Here is a 16,773-nt window from a genome sequence, read left to right on the forward strand (position 1 = left end):
GCCGCGCTCCCCTGCTCTCTCTCATAAAGACACTTCAATACAAACCCACTTTCTGCGGCCTGTGTGCTGTGGCTCTAAGCTACAGACTCTATCATTTGTCCTCAGGTATCAATATGGAGGCTGAACAATTACAAAGGAAAATCACTCTCCAAAATGACCAGCGCCGGGGACAATATTGTTCAACCGAGATATTAACCCAATAATTGTTAATTGTGTTAAAGAAAAAAACACGACAAATTAAAAACTTATTTGAGGAATTAATACACAGAGCTTGTCCAGTGTTGACCCGGTTAACTCTTATTACTGGTGACCATTATACAGAGAGATGTACTCATACAGATGCTGTGTACTTATACAGACACTGTGTACTCATACAGACACTGTACTTATACAGACACTGTGTACTCATACACTATGTGCTCATACAGACAGTGTGTACTCATACAAACACTGTGTACTCATTCATACACTATGTACTCATACAGACACTGTATCCTCATACAGACTCTGTGTACTCAGACCTTATGTACTCATACACTGTGTATTCATACAGACACTGTGTACTCATGTACTCATACAGACACCACGTACTCATTCTGTGTGTTATTCCTTTGATTATGTTTGAATATGGAAAAGTGTCACGGGTCAAAGCCATAAAATCTAAACAGGCCACAAAAAGCTATAAAATCAGTGAGTAAATCCTTAGCACGCCTTATCACGCACACATGAATCACACGTCGATACCCTTACTGAGTTTCTCAAAAGCAAACAATCAACTCAGTATTTAGTTCCGTCTCCGTTTAAAAAAGCCTGAGAGCCTTCGCAGCGGAACACATCACTTAGACAGCGCAGACAGCATCATTTACTCAACTACAGCACCCTGAGGACCGGAAAAACTGAATGTGTCATTAAATGTGGAATGCATGGACAGCCCCTCCCACGCCTCCCCTAGTTAACATTCCACCACAGCTGCAGTGAATATTAATATTTGCTTTTCATTTCAAGCAGTGGTGGCATACATTGAGGGAGGAGGAGGGGGAGGAGGAGGAGGAGGAGGAGGGGGAGGAGGAGGAGAGGAGGAGGAGGAGGAGGAGGGGGGGAGGAGGAGGGGAGGGGGAGGAGGAGGGGGAGGAGGGAGAGGAACGTTGCTGTGCTGGCGAGTGGGACTTAAGCGCAGGAAATTGGAGGTGCTTGACCTCACGTTGACACGGAAGCACACACTTGCCGTGTTTTTTTTCTGCTACGGAATATTGTTTCACGAATATGCAACGCTTTGATATATTCTTAAGGATTCATTCATGTGTTCATGTCTTAAAGATGTATAATGTGTGGCGAGGAATGTGAGGCAGGTACTGATGTATTTCGCTGTCGGGCCAACTTAATCTGTTTATTACACTCGTTCCAGCAAAGAGAAGACACTCACGTTTGGAGCTTGTTGGTTTCTACGGCAGTATCTCAAAGTACCAGTATCAGTTTAGCATCAGAATCTGCTTAGAAAACGGTATCTGATTAAAACTATACTATTCACAGAGGGATTATTTCCTCCATCATTTTCACTTGATTGTCATGAGCAGTCTCTCACAGTTGGTAATGCTTCCTCAATAAAGATAACATGGCTCCCCATTCAGTCAGTAATATTTTTACTGATGTACTAAATATGAAGACCGCTTGGCGATAGACCAAAACACAAAGAGTGAAATGCTTGATTGAGCCAAAGCCCTGAACAATAACGGAGAGAAAGAGGGAGGGGGAAAGGAAGAGAGAGAGAGAGAGAGGAGGGGGGTGGGGGGGGGGAGAAAGAGAGAGCCAAGTCTGGAAGCAATTTGATATAGCAAGTTTTCTTTTTCCTGCGAAGAGAGTTATTGTAACTATTGACCTTTCCACTGCCTGAACGGCATTCTGGGATGCCTCTGCCATTCTCAAACGGAACTTTTTAATCCAGTACGTCAGTGTTGTTTTAGACCCCATCTCCTGGGTGCACTACTTAAACTATTACTGCAGGCCTACGCTCCCGGCCTCCTTGCTACAGCCAGGGGGACAAGGTGTGAGGTGTGTGTGTGCGTGTGTGTGTGTGTGTGTGTGTGTGTGTGTGTGTGTGTGTGTGTGTGTGTGTGTGTGTTCTGCTATTCCTGGAAGTTGGTTGAGCACTATTAGAATTATTTCTAGTCACGTTCTGACAGAAGAGTATTTTTATGCTCAACCTTATTTCATAGTTTAGCCTTATTGGTGCACAACAGACCTGCTTGGCGGTCTTTTAGTGTTTCTGTTCTCTCGCTAAATTGAGTTGTTTATGTGTGTTGGCAAGGTGGACCGCGTGTATTTTGACTGAATGTGAAGCGAGTTTAAGGTCTTGCTCAGAGAGCGTATCCCTCCGGTCGGTCAGTGTGAATGGGTTCCAACGCTAGGGCATCGCTACCTTTCACACTGCTGCCCTCTTGTGGTGGACTCAGATATGATGAGTGTCGTTACGTTATTGCTTTCTGTTCGTGAGGAACTGAAGAAAACTTTGGGGAAACAATATTGTTGCTACGAATCTGATTTTTCCATATTTTTACGGATACATATATAATGCACTTGTACTATAGGACTATTTCTGACATTGCAGACCTCGAGAAGTGACCATTTATTTGACAATAACTGAGATTCCTCCGATACATTTTGTGCAGCACACCAAATGTTACATTGTTTCCATGATTATCTTTTTTTAATTAAATGTTGTCTTCTATTAAATCCATCCAGCTGTTCCTACATCTATAATATTTTATGGACCACAATATGGTGATATGGTAATATGCTGAGCAAAATATTGCCATCATAGGAAAAAATAAAACGTTAACAAATCCCACTACTGTCACTCCAAACCACATCACACAATCACATGACAGCCATAGCTCAACCCCCCCCTCCCCCCCCCCCACCCCCAGTACAAACGCCATCTCTCACCAAAGCAATCAGGTAAATTCCACATTAACTCCCGGGTAACAGCCCATTAATATTTTACTCCTTCCCAGGGCCCTGTTTGTGCCATATATCAATGCCCGGCCCAGCCTCTCAAAGCCATACATTAGAACTATTTTGAAAATACTTCATTGTCAGCTCATGGCAGCCTCATTACTTATTAAGATAAGAGGAAAGATGTGCTGGAGCAGTTGGTGGCTCAGCTTGCCTTAAGAGCTCCATTGTACACCACTGTGTCCTCCTCCTCCACCTCCTCCTCCTCCTCCTCCTCCACCTCATCCACCTCCTCCTCCACCTCCTCCTCCCTGCCTCCCCCATTCCCCTGGGTGTGTCTGCAGGAACAAAAGGCTGTCAGGAGAGCAGTACGAAGTTCCTGGAGGAATATAAGCAGGGTGTAAGTATGGTGAAACAGCAGGGATGGGCGTTTTGCAGTAACTGCTAAGCTAGCATTGTTAGCTACCACAGAAGGGTTGGAGTATATCAGAGCGGTTGTTTGTTTTGTAAGGCTATTATCTGGACACAAAGACAGGTGTTTTTACTATATAGGTGCCACCATTTATTAGTTCTAATACAAAATGCACCCTGTAAGATCACACATACTGTACAAGTTTCTACATATGTTCGGAGTAACACAATGCGCTTTTAGCTGGATCGCTCAGATGTGTGTGTGTGCGTGTGTGTGTGTGTGTGTGTCTGTGTGTGTATGTATGCATGCGTGTATGTGTGCATGTGTGTGTGTGCGTGCGTGCGTATGTGTGTGTGTGTGTGTGTGTGTGTGTGTGTGTCGCTGAAGGAGACGTCAGTGTCTCTGTCGCCGCACACACCTCACGTCCGTCTCAGGACGGTTTGTGAAGCACGCCGACCCGCGGCGCAGCGGTCAGCGACGGGCCAACAGGAAACGGGTCTGGCAGCCATTTTCTCCGACGTGGTAAAAAGCGAGCTCCTGTCCCCCCGTGACATTAAGCCGTGCTGGGGGAGTGTGCGGTGGCCACCGCGGTCGCAGAGATGTTATCTGCTTAACAGATTCAGCCTTGACCCCCACCTCGCTTCTCCCAGCCAGGACTCAAGCTGTCACTTATTACCCCCAGAAATACCCTCTCTGCGGGTAAATACCGTCACGTTGTATTCACTGTGGGCACCTCGGTTAAGAAAATGATAAAGATAGGAAATACCGCAAGATATAGTGTGTGAAGATGAGAGGTGGTAGTACAGAGATAAACATGTTGTTATCACTGTGTTATATAGTATTCTATAAACCCAAGGGTACCGTATAAGAAGAGCTGAGAGCCCCTAATCTAATTCTCTATGAATTCCCAATGTCAATAAACTTCTATTGAGATAATATAATGAAAATCGCGTCTAAAACACAGACAAACAAACAGATGAACAGACAGACAGACAGACAGACAGACAGACAGGCAGGCAGGCTGACAGACAGACACTTGAAAGCATCGTCAACATGTGATTATTTTTTTTGTATTCCAGCCCTGGGCTACATTTAATCACCCACTCGTATTACCACGTCATATACTCTTAATGTCTTCAGGATGTCCAAGACTTGTTTCTTAGGCCTGGTATCAATTAAAAGCAAACCGTACCAACCTCGACTCAACATCAAAGACAACATTTAAAAAAACTGAAACGAGATGTGCGATATCTTTACCTCATGGCTCAACTATTGTTTAATAAGACATCGCGGAGTCATTCAGGTTGGTTGTGCATTTCAATGACAGTACAGTGACAATGACATTATACCCTTACCTCTATAGTGTCCCCCAGTGCAAAGGTATAGTATGACCAGTGCATTGTAACTAAGAGTCGTTTTAGTGTATTTCTCAGGTACCCCTTACCAGTAATTCCATACATTCAAGAACATTTTATAAAAAAAATAGCCAAAATTTGTAAAGCGACCCCATGGCTTAACTCTGGTGTGTACTTGACCCTGCGACTGCAGTGTGGACGTTGCAGAGCTCCCAGTATGCTCCCAGTCTGAATGGCTGCTTTTGTGCTCAGATGCATTTCGTCATGATTCGACCGCGTGACACCGCCGACTCAGCCTCGGAGTTCATCATTTTGACAACGCAAAACAATGGAGGGGAGAAATTATAAGGAGTTTATGAACCCGATGACGGAACTGAGTTGAATGATGACTTTATTCTTCAACAACAGCAGCGACAACTCTGTGAACCCACCGCCGCGCAACTTGCCTAATGGTTCCGCCGAGGAGCTCGGAGGAGTTCTGCGGTCGGTGGCAGGTACAGTACCTGTCATCTGTTCCCCAGCAGATTATTTACACACAGCACTCTTATCAGCCATCCCCACCCAGGCTATTAGTCACCAGAGAGTGGAAACACGCACGCACAGAAGCCTGCCTTTACTAATACATGATGATGAATGGGGAGGGGTTTCACTGGCCATATATCAAAGCGACATCTCCACCACGAGGCATCGCCACCCTTCACACGGGGAGGAAACGGAGCTGATATTCTCTGAGTATCAACGCCATGCCGGGCCTTCTGCGTTCAGCCTCAGTATGGAGTGATTGGGAGTGTCAAGACCGGGTTTCTTATGTATTTTTTTTTTCTTTTTACAGCAAACACTGTAGGAAATTATAAATTGAGCATCAATAATTGTGCTTAATGAATGGTTTTGTGTATTTATCCCCTTCTCTAGAGGTAGCTCTTCATGGAGGTCCAACACTTACAAGGTTAAGCGAGTAGTGTAGTGAGATAGATAGATAGATAGATAGATAGATAGATAGATAGATAGATAGATAGATAGATAGATATAAACTTTATTTATCCCTAGGGGAATTCAGGGACATGGGTGGGACTGTCTTGAGTGTGTGAACCGAGGGTACAAGGGAATAATGAGGAGTGGGAGGGAAAAGAGCAACATCGGAACTCCCAGGGAAAGGCTAGTGTTATATATTAACCATCGCCTTGATTATAGGAGAGAGAGAGAGAGAGAGAGAGAGAGAGAGAGAGAGAGAGAGAGAGAGACACAGAGAGAGAGAGAGACAGAGAGAAAGAGAGCATGAGAGAGAGAGAAAGAGTGTGAAAGAGAGAGAGAGAGAGCTAGTCATCCTTGTGTTAATTATAACCTAATCCCATAAGAGGCTAGTTCAGAACCCCTGTCCTGCCATGGAGCCTGTGAGCAGAGAGAGTGTAAATGCCACCTCTCTTTGTATGTAGTGACTCTGCATGTGTTTAATAATCCCACCGCTTACAAGCAGATACTGAAGTACTGCGTATGGAGCTATGTCTACAGGAGCAAGTGCCTGGACACACACACACATACACATACACACACACACACACACACACATCTGGGATGAAATTAACACTTTGTTATCATTCTAATGTCAATGATCCTGCTCTATTCTGCTCTACTTTTCACACATGAATGTATGCAGGATCATAAAAAATAGTGTGTGTTATTCACACCTCGTCTATACAGTTCAATGAAATGAAAAACATGAAAACAAGACATCTGGATCCAAGAAGATGACTTTGTGGCTGTGATAAAAAACTGAAGCTGAAAAGTAACACACCATATGGTTGTCATTCGAGGATGATACTCATTAGCAAGTTATGAGTCAATATTCTTGCAGTAATAATCCAAATACTGTGTTATTAAACTGAGTTAAGAAATGTAAACAAATGTAAACGTGTGTGTGTGTGTGTGTGTGTGTGTGTGTGTGTGTGTGTGTGTGTGCGTGCCTGCGTGCGTGCATGAGTACATGTGTGTGCCAGTCTTTGGTGTGTGTGTGTGTGTGTGTGTGTGTGTGTGTGTGTGTGTGTGTGTGTGTGTGTGTGTGTGTGTGTGTTTGGGTGTGTACCAGGGACAGGAGGGACTCTCTGTGCTGCAGTATGTGACTCTCACGGCCGCCTGCGGTTTCACATCCATCTCTGTCTTTTTGCCAAATTTGATTTTAAATATTTATCGCACCATACATCTTGGTGGAAACAAATTACTGGTAAAGTGCTATTGTCTGTGAAGGCTCTAATAAGAAGGATGGCAGCGGTGGAGGTAGCATCAATGTTTCATTTGGTAAAATATATGAGTAGCACATTGCGCAACCACAGCATGTTTTAAAATAGGTCAGTGACACCAAAGTCAAACTTCTCAAAGAGACCTTGTTTCACCGCTCGCACGGCATAGCGAAGCACTTTTCCACTTCGTATTGCAGTACTGCCGCCCGCGATGATTCTGTAGCTTAGTGGTTTAGTAATCACCTCAAGTAATATTGTGGTCAACAGATGACCAGTGTGTGTGTGTGTGTGTGTGTGTGTCTGTGTCTGTGTGTACATGCCACTATGCATGCGGGTGCGTGCATGTGTGTGCGTGCATGTGTGTGTTTGTGTGTTTTTGCGTGTGTATGTGTGTGTGTGCCTGTGTGTGTGTACATGCCTGCATGCATGTGTGTATGTGTGTGTGTGTGTGTGTGTTCATGCATTTGCGTGTACATGCACATGTGTGTGTGTGTGTGGCCATGTGTGTGTCGGTGCATGTGTGTGTGCATGTGGGTGCACGGATGTCCATAGATTTGCATGGCCATTATACGACAACATTGGACACATATTGTTCTCCTCCAGAGGGACTTTAAGATAAGATAATCCTTTATTAGTCCCACAGTGGGGACATTTGCAGTGTTACAGCAGCAAAGAGCAAAGACGATACAATGCAATAAAGAAATAAAGATTACCACTCCAATGATCCAGTGGTGTGAGCACCTTACTCCAGTACACAGATCGGTTTGGAGATGGTGAACACCAGCTCCCATCCAGGGAGAAACTAATATCCTGGACCTAAGTTACAGAGTTAACTGTACACATTACACTAGCTGTCAGAAGATGATCCACAGCCTACCTGGGGACACACTTAGCTGTAGTGAAGCATCTCCACCAGAACAAGTCCTCAGCAGAACAAATTCATCCTTTAGGGCATCGGCCTTATTTGCTTAGTGTTTATATGTATGGTGGTTTTGTATGTATGGTTTTCAGCCTAGCAGACTCAAGCTGAGGATTCGACTTTAATATGACCTCTACATTCGATTTTTTTTTCTATCAAGGTCCTGTGCAGACAGACAGACAGACAGACAGACAGGTAAACTATAGACCTGATGGTTCCTATAGACACGGACAGCCTCTGCTTACACATTAGTCTTTAGTTAGTGTTGCCAGTTTCGGTTAGTTTCAAAATAACATCCCAAACTCAAGATTTTAATTAGTCAATTTAAATATTTGTGTGCTCAAAATACATGTCATGCATAACTTGACAGCCACTATAAATTCCGTATTTTCAAACAACAAACGAGGTTTATCCACAGGTTTATTGAAATTGGAAGGCTTTCAATATAAAGGTGTTTTAGAGTTTTCACTCCATATGGTGCTGCATAAGGAGTATCTGTTTTGCAATCATCTGCCGGATTCACGTTACTGGTTTTACATAGGCCTCGTGTAACCTTGGATACTCCCTTTTGTCTGTCTGTGAAACGCGACAGATAACCAGAGTCAGTGATTCATATATGTATTAAATGTATTAAAAGTAGTTAAAGTGTTAAACTATTCTGTACATCATTCTCACCCAAAATGTGGCCAAGCATTCTAATGCAGGGCTTAGCATGTTAATGAAATAAGTCTGAAAGTGTCTATATATAGTCTATAGTCTATACACTTTCAGATAGTGTTGTGTGTGTTTATATACACACACAACAGCCATCAATTATGACTTCTATTATTTATTATTTATTCATTAAAATCCCATCTGCATTCATAATATAGTGTATTATATGTATCCATTCATTATCATTAATCAATTCATTTTACGCAACCAATTATGAACCTATTATGCTGGGTAAAATATAGGGACATATTTAGGGACATGGCAGATTAAAACTGGATTAAATGATCAGGCAGACAACATTAGACTGTGCTGGTGTAATCACTGAATAAACCTTGATGTGTGTGTGTGTGTGTGTGTGTGTGTGTGTGTGTGTGTGTGTGTGTGTGTGTGTGTGTGTGTGTGTGTGTGTGTGTGCGTGCGTGTGTGCGCGTGTCCCATCATTTCTCCCCATTTCTGCATTCTCAGAAACGACCACAAGATGGCAGAGTTGTCTTTGATAAGATCCCGTTTATTTTTTATCTAGCAGAAATGCGATCCGAGAGAGAGAGAGAGAGAGAGAGAGAGAGAGAGAGAGAGAGAGAGAGAGAGAGAGAGAGAGAGAGAGAGAGAGAGAGAGCTGAGCAACGTGATGAAGCGGCTGCCATCGCATCATATGGTTTATGATGTTATACGACGCCGCAGAGCCAAGGAAAAACCCTCCATCTGTCGGCCGAATCATTCAATTATATTTGCCAGTATATTCGCATGAACAGCTCCTCTGACATGTTGTGGGTGTTAGTGGACTTCTTTATAACTACAACAAAAACACTTGAGAGGGTTTTGTTTGTTTCGCTGACGTTATTCAATAATTAATCCAATGCCCCACCACAGTCCTAGTCCTTGGCAGTGCTAGTCGTGCGTCAACCTCAACAGAATGCTGGCCAGGTTTGGGGGCTTATCATGGTTTAGAACAGAGGTCTCCATTGCACCCCTTCCCCACTGGGCCAGATGTTTCAAGGGCCTACCGCGGCTCCTCCGTGTGCTTGCCGATGTGTGATATCTAATAAGATAAGTGCAGTGTTTCCTTTGAATGGTGAACCTGTGGTGGTGAAGCCCTGAACTCTCACTCTCATCTACAAGTAAGGGCTTGTCCCTGTCCATTGTTTTACTTATGGTTTTCCGTCCCTGGAATCCGAGCCGGTGTGGTGAGCTCAGATTCCAGCTCAGACACCACCCCTAGCACCATTCATGAAATATTAAATCGGCTGAACCATGGCCCAGTTGTTAATTTGTTGCCAGGGTTACCTGAACAAAGGATTATTTTGGTGATGTTTGAGAGTTACATATCCTGTCCATACTTCATATTCACAATTCTAATCAATGAATTATTTTAACTTTTATGTAATGTACACATTTATTCAAGCGATTAAACTCTGTGTGATTGGTCCAGGGGGCTTTAATGAGAGGGACTCTTGTTTCTGATTGGTGCGGTAATACCTGTTAGTTCCACTAGGTGGCACTGGCGTAGCAGCTCAACTGGGTCGGCTGCTGGGCATGGAGCAAACACATTTAAGATTCCAGTTCTTCACTTACTGGATATAAAATGTAAAACTCCATTTGCTTTTTGCTACACATTTCATTAAAAACATTAACGAAATAAGCACAAGTAGTGTCATGTAAACTGCAAAAAGTGCATTACCAACTGAATTCGCAAATAGCTTCAAGGCCTAAGCCTTTTGGCAAGCCGATTCCCTGAAGCATTATGAGACATGAATATACATAACATTACATCTGCAACTCAATTATGCATGGTGGATTTTAGTGAACCTTGATTTTTTACCACCCTTCATATAGCTCACAGCCTTTGCCCCCAGCAAACCCGTTGACACTTTTTATTAACCTAAACAGAACACACCTCATCTCACATTTGATCTGGATCTTAACCGCAGTACCAGAGGAAGTCGAGACCTGTAGAACGTCTTAATCACAGTGAGCGACGGGGGGACGAAGAAGAGAGAGAGAGCCTAATTAAATATGAACAATAATCTATTTGGGATCCCTCTTCGGTTCCGCGTGGAGCCGGTGAGCAGGTACGACTGTGTCCAATCAGTGCGCGTTATGTTCAATCCAAACGGGAGCGTCACAGACGAGCATGCACACACCGGACCCAGGAGCTGGCTTGAGCAAGTCATCACCAAAACATGAGCGCCCAGGCTTGAAGCACTTGGCTTGCAGCGGGCTCCATGTCACCTCACAGCCACACACCCCTCCGCCCTTTCCCGCGGACATGATGCCCGGAATGCTCTTACGGAATGTCCCGCAGCCAGCCGCCGTCCCCCGCCAGGGATTCGTGCGCCTCAGCCACAAAGTGAACATGCCAGGGTGGATTTCATACATATATTACGGTACTGCATCTTAATTAGCTCAGTTCCATTCCTTATAACCATTTACAGCTGGTGTTTTTTTTCTCCAGCGCCTGATGAGATAAGATTGGCTGGCTGACAAAGTAGGCTATGTACACTGAAATGTAGGACTACAAATGAACAACAGACAGGATGTCAACCGAAAAATAAATAAAGGATGAAAGGCGATATAAGTGGGAACGCAAACACTGTTTTCAGACAGAGACGGCACGGTCATTAAAGCTGAAGGGCAGAAGCGAATCCTGGTTCTGTCCAGGAGCAGGCAGAGTGAGGAGAGAATGAGCTCTACTCTGACATGCAAATGAGCCATCAATTAGAAAGAGCAAAAGTGATTCTAGAGTGCACGATGTAAACTCAGACGTTGATATATAATTCAACAAACAGCTGAGGAATACAGGTAAAAAAAATACATTGATTTGTCTTGGTCCAGAGCAGTATTATAGTATTATTCATATCTATCTATCTATCTATCTATCTATCTATCTATCTATCTGAGTCTGTCTCTGTCTGTCTTTCATTGCCGATTATTGTTGCAATCCACAATGGAGAATAAATAAACAAGAATCCTGAGAAAAAAATGATAAATTATGTACATTATGTAAATCAAAATCGGTATGACTGAGTTTGTTATTCAGACAATTTGTTATATCTATACAGACATAATGGAGAATTAAAACAGAATATCATATACATACAACAATCTCACAAGAATCTATTCAACACAAATTAGCTGATCAATTATGGGCCCCAGGTAATGTAAAGACACTTGCCTCAGACAGGCCCCCACAGCGCCTGGCTAAGATAAATTGGCTGTGACCCCAGCACGACCCGAGCTGATGTTCATGAGACCATTACATTTCCTGCAAAGGAGATGCTGTAGGGCTGTGTGTGTGTGTGTGTGTGTGTGTGTGTGTGTGTGTGTGTGTGTGTGTGTGTGTGTGTGTGTGTGTGTGTGTGTGTGTGTGTGTGTGTGTGTGTGGGGAGGGGGGTGCTTGATGTGTGTGAGTGTGTGTGTGTGTGTGTGTGTGTGTGTATTGTAGGTGCTTGATGTGTGTGAGTGTGGGTGCATGTGTGTGCTTGATGCGTGTATGTGGGTGTGTATATGTGTGCTTGATGTGTGTATGCGTGTGCTTGTAAGTGTGTATGTCTGTGTGTTTGTGTGTGTGCTTGCATGTGTGCGGGCATGCATTTGTGAAAGAGACAATAGGGGTAATAAGTCAAAGGTATTGGGAAAAGGGGCTGAGGAGATAGATAGTGTAGGAATAGGTAGTAGAGGCTAGTATTGTTTTGAACATGAAGATCGATTTGTACTACAACAGCAAAGAGCTGTGGTTTGGTCATTATTAATCACTCACTCATTAATCTCTGTTCATTGTGCAAAAAAACAGTGACTAGATAATCACGATTAAAGGAAAGTTATGTGGTTTGGCGTTGGCAATCACATTGTGATTGTATTCTTCTACTTCTGTTCCTGTCATTTAACATTAAAGTAATGTGTGTTGCAGCAACAGCACGATCAATGTATATTTTGTACCTGACTAGTTATGTCTATATTGTTGCAATGCCGTACCTCAATGGAACAGAACCACCATGAATACAAGGAGCTACACCTGTGTTCTTCTTCTGACTGAACCAGGGTCTAGAACAGTTTTCATCTGCTTCTTTGTAACATATAGTGTGTCTATATATAACAAGACACATGCGCTGCTTTATTGACATTCCACATCAGTTCTGAAGGTTCAAAGATCCGAGAAGACCCAGAGAATGCTCTCCTCTTTTAAAAAGCCTTGTGTTTCAGGGAAGGAGTGAAGCATGATGTATGGAGGATGGAGACGAGGGGGCGAGTGCTGAGGAGTTTGTAGCAACATTTAAGGTGATAATAAATTAGGTAGAAAGGCACAGATGGTGTGTCCCTGTTGCAGTATCTCTTAAGGATTGTTCCACCTATCCTTTGATAAAGTGGGGCTTCAAAATAAATAATAAATAAGTAGGCACATTTAGTGAAGTCTATTTTAGGCCACGTTGCAACACCTTTCTCCGTGTGAGAACTGTATCTTCTATGGTGGCTGCACCTTCAAAACTTAGCACAGACTTGGGTAGTGCAGTTGTGTGAGCAGACACACAGAGATTTAAGACATCAGAAATATGAATGAAACGATTAATAAGGATACATTATGTTTCCGTGTAGACTCTGACAAGCAAGATAAATGTATAGTAATACTCAAAACATGAAATATTCCAGTATTCCAGTAATATTTATCTGTTGCCAAGGTCAATGAGCAACCCATGTCACGTGAGAGGTAGTCAAAATAACCATCCACTACATTAGATAAGATGAAACTATGAAAGCGAGCACGACATTACAATCTGTCCAATCTCATCAAGTAGACATTCGAAGCCTGCACTGTAGCTTGCCCTAATGTTTCCTCGCTGTCGCTTCTTTATAAAAAGGATTCCAGAGGTCCCATCCTGCAGCACTTTGGGTCAAACTCTGGGCTGTGAGACCGGTGAAGGACAGCAGTCCTCTGCCAGTGCTAAGCACTTCAGTACTCGCCTGCTGATGGAGACCACCACCCCTGCTTTAGTCTACAGAACAAGCCCGCGCAGACTGGATGTGTGTCCGGCTAACATCATCCAGAGTGATGCCTGGTTCATCGCTTCCTCTCTGTTCTAATGAGCCCGAGTATAAATAGGAGACTATTTATAAGCGTGTTAAGTACAAGTCTTCCCTGAAGTGTTTTGTGTTTTGTGGTCTTGGGACGCGATGTGAATCACGATCACATCTATAATCTGTTACATTTCATCACGTTTAGAGATTGAAGAGGAAGGGAATATTTCAGCAGTATACTGAGTGGACGCAACAACCTGACGAATAAATATTCTTTGGGGTCGGATCGAGCAAGACTGCGCATATTGTTGTACAGGTGTCATTATCTGGGTGGGTAAGATTTCATGATACAATCTAAGTGCAAATTGAGTCCAAACGCACTGCATTTCTAAAACATTGCGTCCGTGACACTGAATTTACCGTCAGCATCCCCCTCCTTCACCACAATAACCCCAGGGCTTCGAGGTCATTGGCATTGACGTCGAGAATAGCAACTCTTCATTGTCATTTTTTGTAAATGATTACAAAACCTTTGGCACATTAAGCAATCCCCCCGGGTCCTAACACACTATTGTGTTGTTTCTTTGTTTAACTACTATACCGTGAGTGTAAGTAACACCAGCCTGCGCTGGTGTCGGTTCCACACCAGACACCTTTCAGAGGCCAACGCCTTCCAACCGTCAAATGAGCGCCTAATAACTTGGTTATTAAGGCGTATTGGTGACAAAAAAACAGTGTTCATTGCATTTTTAATCTTCAAAAACATTATGGCAGGTTAAATGGCCTTTTAAACGTCTCATATTAATATCACAACAACAACCAAATAGTTGGCAGCGACCAAAACATTTAAAATGCATTTAATATTTAATGTTTTTCTATGTTTTCATTCATCCACTCATTGAGGTTTTTAAAAAACACCCTGGTTCAATGGCCTTTCTAAGCCTTAATCATACCTAAAATATGTGCGCAGCCATTAAAGACACTGCATAATTTCCAAAAACATGATCTAGCTAATCGACGACTCTCATTTTCAGCCCATCTCGTACACAAATTGTGGCTAATGAACCTAACAGAATCAATTACCTAGGTGATATTTTACATGCAAAGGGAAACCAAAACACTAAACACGTGATGCATACACAAACACACATTACTCACTGCAAATGATTTTTGCTCCATTTCCATGGCATTTGCAACAGAAACCACCAACTGCCTGGCGTCCTTTCCTCAATCACGGCCATAACATTAACATGTAAGTAGGCCAGCCGCAGCGATTGAACGCCCTGCTTTAAGGAAACAAATGAAGACTTTCCGTGGAAGTCACTGAAATGCTACTCATCTTTCAATGAATGAATAGCTGAATTCATTGGTGAACCATTCATTTTAACCATGCACTATGATCTTGCAGCATGAAAGGACCCAGTAGCAGCAAATGGGCTGTATCAATAATTTGATATTTAGTTTTTTTTTATTATTTATTTATTTCTATTTCGTTTTTGTTAATGGCAACACTGGGAAGGGATTATTCTGCTAAATATACAACACAAAGCTACTTGCGAAAGGAAGTCATTTATAAAGTGTCCTCATACCATAGACTGAATCATTTAAAAGTGTCATTGAATTATTCTTCCAGGCAATTTACAATAAAGAGGAATGGGACAGAATATAAAATAAAAGTTGTTAAACTCCACAGCAAACTCAGAGAAAGCAGCTCCACGGACACTCGAGTAATAGGGTGGAGAATTCCCAGTTTCTGTGCAGTAGAGCACAAATCTAAATCTGGCACCATGAATTATTAAAGCCTGCTTTATAGAGGGCTTTCTTCAGAAGCAAATATTCACCACGGTACTGTACAAGCTTAAGATCAAACTGAGCACAGAATAAGAGTCCAATTTAATGCCCAAAGTACTTGGCCCAAAGAGTTATCTATCCACACTGAAATGGAGCAAGACAGACAACTCTAACAAAACATGACCAACTAAGGCCACGTTTACATGATGACAGGTCTGAACAGAAGACGCAAAAGTGGCGTCGCGTCTTCACTTTTTATTCTGTGTTTAGACAAGGAAATCTGCGTGCATAAGGTGACGCAAAAGTGTGTGGAATTCGATTGGGTATGCATGCCAGGCGGCTAGGTGGTGCTGTGATACACTATCACACAACACCGCCATGTCTGAGGGCATGCGTAGAATCTTCCTTCTTCTCTTATCTGCGCCACGAAAAACAAAACATGGCTACCGCCAGAGCAGCTTGAAGCATGGAAATAATCAGACATGTTTGTTTATTTCCCTGTACTGGCACATGTATGTGACGTAAACGCATACGCGACGTGAGCAGATCTGAGCAGAGTTTTGCGTCTTTGCAGTGTAGACGGAAATGCTACGGCGGAGCGTATTCAAGTTTTCCACTCTGGAGGGTGGTTTCAGATTTTTTGCGTTTTTAAGCCGCAAAAACGCTGTCACCGTCTAAACGAAAGGCACTTCCGATAAAATATTTTGTAGTTTTTACCCGCAAGCGTCCTTGTGTAAACGGGGCCTAAGAGATTAATCTACCGATATAAAGGGTCTTCAATGGTTGTTGAGTACACTTACATTTTATCTGTCAATTTTGATGTACCCACCACTGTTTTACAACAGTATTTTGCTATTAATCAAAGAAACTAAAATAAGGGGAATAAAGAAAAGTATTTCAGACCAGAAGGAAGAAGAAGCAGACAGTGTCTAGACTTGGATTAGAAGCCATGAGTGGACGGTTTGGAAAACCTCTTTACATCAAAGGTACAAAAGGTCTGTTGTACTTGAACTCTCCCTGTCCCTCTCCTCAGTGTATGACTCATTCTGGTATTTTCAACAGACACTGTGACATATTATACACAATATGATGCATCGTTTGGGAGGTATGAGTTATTTAAATATCAATAAGAACTTGAATCCTAATTTGTATTTAATAACTCATCTTTCGCCGTAAGTGCAATTACTCTGTAAGTGTGTGTAAGTAAAGAGGTGCAGTGATTCAAGTGATCACAGGAACGCTCCTGGCTGTGGTCTGCAGTGACAGCGAGCATCCATCGTGTTTCAGTCTCCCTGAAGAAAGGGGGGCACACGCCACCGCCGAGAGAAACGAAGGGTACCCTTTAGTGTGACCTCCCATTGGAGCAGAGGTCAAACACACACTTTT

This window comes from Micromesistius poutassou, assembly GCF_964030765.1.
Source record: "Micromesistius poutassou genome assembly, chromosome: 12".
Taxonomy (NCBI): Eukaryota; Metazoa; Chordata; class Actinopteri; order Gadiformes; family Gadidae; genus Micromesistius; species Micromesistius poutassou.